Below are 6,812 nucleotides of genomic sequence, written 5' to 3' on the forward strand. Positions count from 1 at the left end.
AACAACTAAGGAGGCAGTAAATAAGACCAAGAATGCCAGCCTTCAAGATAATAGAGTCTGGAACGGAACAGAAGCAAGGACATACCAACTGCTAAGTTAGCACTAGGACCTTGTAAGCATGCACAGGCACTGAGATCACCCGGTGAACATAGTGAGGAAGACCATAGGCGAACACCAGATACCTCCACTCAGCAAGAAAATGCATGCGTAATTAGAATGCAGCTATTATAATTAGTTCCTGGAGATCTAACGAATATGTAAATCATTCACTGGAAAAGCTGTAAATAAGCCTGAGTATGCTAAATATATACACCTGCTACCAGCAAGTAACGGGGGCACTCACCTCTTCAAACCGATTCGAGTGTGCGCCCAGCGCTGCAGTAAGGAATGCTGCTTTCTGAAACTCCACACTGAGTCTTAGAGAGTTTCTCTGACTGGCTTTAACAGTAAGAGTGGAGCCATACCTCAAGCCTGCATTGGGTTCTCCAGCCCTCCTCCATGGCTTCACAGCCCTGGCTTGCTGTGGGTCCCATCTGGCCCCATCCCCAGGCACCCTCTGATCCTCCTGGGCAGCCTTTTGTCCTTGGAACCAGGGAAGTCTCTGGGATGCGTCCGGCACAGGCCCCATCCATGCTGTACTCCTGAGGCTGGGGCAGGGCCTGTCCCCAAATAGCATCTGGTGGTCCCTGGTGTCCCTGGTCACAGGGAGCCCCCAGCACACCGGTGCCGGCACAGGGAGGGGGTGCCCGAGCAGCTGCACACCCCGGCTCGTTGGTCTAGGGGTATGATTCTCGCTTAGGGTGCGAGAGGTCCCGGGTTCAACTCCCGGACGAGCCCTGCTTTTGGGCACCCACTGCCTGGCACAGCCCATGAGGAATGGGGCACAGAAGAGATGACGTCCTGGTGGGCAGCTCTACTTGGGGGCTGAGGCAGATAATTGTGCAAGGAAGCAACTAGGAGGATGTCAGGAAGCAAGGAGGAGGAAAAATGGGTGGGGAGGAGTATCAGCTTTTCTTAGGGTCCTCTCCAACCCGAACCATTCTATGATTCTATGTCCCATGCAGCAAGAAAGGGCATGTTTCTTACTGGATTTTTTGGGGGAAGAAAAAGTTGGAGATGCTAGCTGTTGAACGCAAGGACTCTTTACAAGCAAGTTGTCTTCTGCTGAGCTACTTCCCTCCTGCCCAGGGCGGTGCTCAGGCAGGCCATAATGTCCCTGGTACCACAGTGATAGCATCCAAGCTTACTACAACCAGTGTCAGCTGAAAAAGAAACCCTCTGCCCACACCATGGGGTGCTGTTTGCCAGGACTGAACATCCTCCACAGGGAGAGCAGAGAGACAAATGGATGCAGTCCCCAAAGGAGAGGTTGTACCAAAAAGACAGCTTGTCTGGGAGTAGAACCTCTTGCACCCTGAATGAGAACCACACCCCTAGACTGAGCCCTTTCTGCGCCCCTGCCCCTCTGTCCCCACATTTTAGGGGTACAGCTGAGGCTGTGGTGTTCCCCTCACACACCCAGGTGAGCCCAGGACTTTTCCAGTGTTTCTGGGGGGCTCTGCCAGCCCAGCATGACAGGGAAGGTGCTGTGGGAGGCAAAAGGAGGTGGAGATGCTGGGGGTTGAACCCAGGGCCTCTTACATGCAAAGCAAGCGCTCTCCTGCTGAGCTACATCCCCTCTGCAGCAACACCCCCTCACTGCTGGCTCTTGGGGGTCCACCCTGCCCACAGGGACATACCAGCTATCATGCGGGACTAAAGCCACTGTGCTTTCACACTGCAACACTCATCTGTACCCTTGCCATGTCACAGCCACTGGCACCAAAGGGAAGGTGTGTGCCCAAAAGCAGGGCTCGTCCGGGAGTTGAACCCGGGACCTCTCGCACCCGAAGCGAGAATCATACCCCTAGACCAACGAGCCACGGTGGGCTCACATGACCAGCCCTTGGCCCCTGTGCTCCACACTGGGAACAAGGTGTTGGCCCCTGGTGCCTCCATCTCTCATCACCACCCCTTGGAGACCCATTCCAAGTGGGTGGGGATCACTGTCCACACAGAGACTTTCGGACAGCCTGCACACAGCAAATGCAGCAGTGCTAATCCTACAGCATTGCAGGCTGCGCCGGAGCCAGGGTTCCCTCCCTGGAGCACATCCAAACCTCGTGAGCTGACCCAGGGGAGCCGGGAGGATGAATTTGCCATTGGCAGTGCAGGGAAGCCTTGCTTCTCAACCCTGCTCTGCAAAGCACAGAGGTGTGGGGAGGAGGAGGCACCCCTGGAATTTCCAGTCATGGAAATTCTTCAGTCCTTCATATCCAGTGCTAGCAACACACACCTTACACTGCTGACTCTTCTCTTCGGGAGATGTACAGATACCTAATTCTCAGCAAATGTGAAATAGCAGCTCAAGAATATTGAATTGAACATCTCCTGAGTTTGAAACTCTCAGGACCTGACCAAGCAGTGTGTGCTTGTGACCCAAAAACCAACATGTGCAGGGTGAGCAGCAGCTCACAGAAAGAATTCTCCCCCACTGCTGCACTCTGGGGAAACTCAGGTCATCTATGATGACCTTTTAAATCATAGGGATTTGGTCTCTGCTTTCATAGCACTCATCCCTGTCCATCCCCGAGTGCTGCCCACCCTGGTGGGAGCAGCTCAGAGAAGAAGGTGGTGTAGGACAGCCGGGAACAATGTCTGGCAATGATTTGGGCTTTGGGAGAGGCACAGTGACTCACACGTGTGGCTGGCCTGCTATTTTCCTGGTTTATGGGATTTCCAGCCCTGGGGAAGAACTGGAGCCCTTGATGGAGCCATTGCCTGTCTGGCTCCCCAGGCTGGTGCCGGGCCCTTGTGTAGCAGGGAGGGTGCCCTGAAAACAGGGGTGAATCTGTGGGTGCTTGGGGTAATATGTCCTCTTATCCCAACCACCAACCACTTTCTCTCCCCTTCCTAAAACCTAAGACCAAGTGTCCTCTCTGCTTTGGTGGGAAATGGTTTTGGAAACTCTGGTGGGCAAGAAAGGAGGTTTTGGTCAGGAAACAAGCCCCACCTCAGTCTGCCCTTGCCTTCAGGCTCCCAGCTCCAGGGGCTCTGTCTCTCCACCTGGCTGGCTCCAGGATGCTTGCCCCCAAGTGCTCTGGCCAGAGGTCCTTGCCCCAGTGAGGAGGATGAGGGGTGATGCCTGTTGAAGGCCAGCTTGAGCTCCTGGCATTGCCCTCAGCTTGGCACTTGGGCACTGGGGTGGGAGATGCTTTTTGCAACCCAGCAAAGGCACAGGCAGTGGTTCTGCCTTTTCATGCTGTCCCGGTGCTGTGAGTCACTGGGATTTCTGCCTTCTCATCTGGATGTGCAGAGAAGCCACAGATTGTTGTGCTGGGATCTTGTTGACCCAGCAATTATCCAGCCACCACCAATCCCTCCATTGCCATCACCAGCCCCATGCTGCCTGGGGCTTCCACTCCTGATGGTGTAACTCGCTTGCCATTCACACCAGTCTTCCCTTTCTGATGACAGCTCCACACTCTGCTGGTTCCAACTCAAACCACGACTTCACCCCTCCGCCCGCCTCATCTATACCCACCACCACAAGATATACTCACCGACTGATTCTGTTGGCTTCCCCAAGTACATAAATGCAGAGAAACCTCAGTGAGCTCCTTTGCCACTGGAGTTGGTGCAAGCTGGGACGTTCCCTTGGTTACATGGACCCCAAACAGAACATTGACACCCCCAACGCCGTGACCTCACAATGAGGAACTACCCTACCACCTTCCCAGGCCAGTGTGTTCCAACTGCTCTCTGCTGAGCTGGTGTACCTCGCTGTAATAGATTGATGCACTGTAATGTCTGCTGGTGCAGTTGACTTCACCGAAGCAAAGGAAGACAGAAAATACAGGGGAAGAGAACTGCTGCTGGAGGAGGGTGCTGAGTGGCAGCAGGGAGAAGCTTTCCTTCAAGGACATGAGGAGGTGAAGGAAGATGGGAGGTGAGCAGAACATGAGACCCAACAGATTCATGCGTGGCGCCTGGGCTCTGCTCCAGGCTTTTCTGATAGATGCTTTTGCTGCTGGTGCTCCTTTCGAAAGCCATAAATAAGCAATGCTGGGACAAGGACCCAGCTATTTCCCTCCATGTGCACCCTTCCACCCGCTCAGCTTTGTTTTTCATCTCATGAAAGCTGTAGTTCCCTGTTGGTGTCTAGTTCCCTGTTTCTCAGCAGGGCCTTTGGCAGGAACCTGTAGTTTAGGGCCTGATCAGCAAGTCTGTGGGGTCCTGCCCTGGGCAAGCACTGGCTTGGAGGGACATGTGGTAGAGTGAATTCAGGACGGCTCCCAGCCGGGAGTCACAGCACCCATGGAGACAGGGTGCCAGATCCCTTAGGATAGGGAGCACTGGAAGGCACTGAGGTCCTCACTTGACTGTCTGCAGCAAGGCACATCACAATTTTCAAGTCAAATCAAGGGCCAGCATAGGTTTTAGTCTCCTTTGAGACACTGGACAAAAAATGTCATAGAATAATAGAACCATGGAATGGTTTGTGTTGGAAGGGACCTTAAAGCTCATCCAGTCCCAACCCCCTGCCACAGGCAGGGGCACCCTCCCCTAGAGCAGGTTGCTCCGAGCCCCTGTGTCCAACCTGGCCTTGAACACTGCCAGGGATGGGGCAGCCACAGCTTCTCTGGGTAACCCTTAGTGCCTCACCAAGAACACCAGTAGCACCTCACCAGTGAAGCCATTCAGTGAAAAGCCACATAAAAATGTCATTATTCTTTCCCCCTGCTCCATCCTGGACTGTCCTATGATGGAAGACAGTTACACAAGCCCCAGATAACTACATCTTTCTAACACAGATTTTGCTGCAAATCCAACCCTTTTCCTCACTGTAGGGTTCAGGAGAATTTTGCGTTCTTTAGGCACTTCCTGGAGCTTGGATAAGAAATATCTGGTAAAATATCCTTGGGAGAGATATGTGGAACCACAGCTCTTCTCTCCTGGCGCTTGGGTTGCTGAGCAATGCCACATAAATTTTCTCCAAATTAGGAGCACCTCTGTGAAGATCTCCTGAACAATAAAACCAGTTGAGCTTGGTCAAAGGCTTTTGAAGACCAATGTGCTTTCAAGCTCAGCCTCATTATAAACACTCATAAGTTTATGCAAATTGTCACACTACCAAAATGCTGAAGGCACTAAAGAAGGTTTAAACAGTACCCATGGAGGACTCTTAATTCTCCTTCCATTAGCTGAATAGGTTCTACTTGATACATGGCATCTTAAAAAGAGGCTTTACTCAATGCCTGACATCTTCCAGAGACACCTGTATCCCCTCCTTTTAAAGCAATCATTTGCAGCTCTCCAATGTGTTCAACTAAAGCCTTGGGTCCCAGTCTCTGGGAAATGCTCACTGTGCTGGGGCTGGGGCTAAGGATGGGGTTATCCTTTTCTTCTAACTGGCCAGCATGGGCCTTGCAGGTCTCTCCACACGGCAACAGAGCAAAGCACTGTGTGCTGGTCCAGTTGTTGCTGTTGCCTCTGTACCTGTAGCACACAGGCAAATTAGTTTCTGCTTCATGTCCTCATTATTATGTTTATATATCTTCCCTGATGGCATTACCACTGGTCTGAGTGTCCATCGTGCTTGGTGTCTCTGAGAAACGTCAGGAGGCCTCAAGCTGCCCCAGGGCGGGTTTAGATGGAGCTGAGGAACAATTCCTTCCCCAGAGGGTGCTCAGGCATTGGAACAGGCTGCCCAGGGCAGTGCTGGAGTCACTGTCCCTGCGTGTTCACACCCCGGGTAGCCGAGGCCTCAGTGCCAGGGGTTAGTGGTGGCCTTGGCAGTGTTGGGAATGGTTGGACTGGATGAGCTTAAAGGTCTTTTCCAACCTGGTTGATTCTGTGATTCTATGACACCTCTGATCAACCAGAGCTCAGTCACAGCAAATTGGGCTTCCAAATGTCTGTGTATATTTGGAAACTTGTGTGTACATAGGGGAAACCTGGATAACCCTGAACCACATTCCACAACACAGGCATCCCTCTTTCCCTGATGGGACTGGAAAAAAAGCTGCTGTGAATACCGGCTTCAGCACAAGGTGCACTCCCTGAGCCATCATACTGAGCTAGGACAGGAACATGGGGATATTCAGCTCATATATAGGGCTCACTCCAGGCAAATGTTGGAGTCACACCTATACATATGCATGTCAAGTCATGCAAACAGCAGCACAGAACAAAATGTTTCTGCTGCTTCATTAAGAGATACAGACAGATGGAGATACACCGCATGCCTCACTGCCACCTGAGTTGAGTCAGCACATACTTATTTGTATAAGGCCTCTTTTGCCTTGTAAAGAATGAAAAGCCTAAAGCTTGAGGTCTGGTTTTGCCCCAGTATATCTTAGGAATGTTTTTCTCTTCCTCGTCACCATAAAACACTAGGTGAGCTGGGCACAGGATAACCATCTAAGTGAGCATCTCCAAAGAAGCCCACCTCTACCTTTTTTCCCTGACCCCACATCCATCCTCCTTAGCATACCCCACAAAATTGCTGCAAAATGAAGGGTAAAATGTTAAACCTCCATGTTCCTACCTCCTTGAGAGAACAGGCAATAAATGTGCTCCTGCAGGAAGTCCTCGCTAAGCAGATGCTTGTTACTGGGCAGCAGGAAATGTTTCCAGGCTCAGAAAGTTATCTTCAAGCTGGTCACAGCAAACCACATATTTATGTCGACACAGTGAGGAGCTGAGCAGCAGAAACCCCCATTTTGGGCCAAACCCAAAGGAATTCCCACCCCCAGCAACAAGTTGCCTCC

At 51.9% G+C, this 6,812-nt stretch overlaps 3 non-coding genes across 3 annotated transcripts; 1 reads left to right on the plus strand and 2 right to left on the minus strand.

Annotated features, from left to right (window-relative positions):
* Positions 1-765: 765 nt before the first annotated feature.
* TRNAP-AGG lies at positions 766-837 on the plus strand. Its single transcript has one exon. It is a non-coding gene; the product is annotated as a tRNA-Pro (tRNA).
* A 769-nt stretch (positions 838-1,606) lies between these two features.
* Positions 1,607-1,678, minus strand: TRNAA-UGC. Its single transcript has one exon. It is a non-coding gene; the product is annotated as a tRNA-Ala (tRNA).
* A 171-nt stretch (positions 1,679-1,849) lies between these two features.
* TRNAP-CGG lies at positions 1,850-1,921 on the minus strand. Its single transcript has one exon. It is a non-coding gene; the product is annotated as a tRNA-Pro (tRNA).
* Positions 1,922-6,812: the final 4,891 nt, after the last annotated feature.

The sequence above is a fragment of the Nestor notabilis genome, unplaced genomic scaffold (genome assembly GCF_000696875.1).
Source record: "Nestor notabilis isolate BGI_N333 unplaced genomic scaffold, ASM69687v1 scaffold24939, whole genome shotgun sequence".
NCBI classification, from domain to species: domain Eukaryota; kingdom Metazoa; phylum Chordata; class Aves; order Psittaciformes; family Psittacidae; genus Nestor; species Nestor notabilis.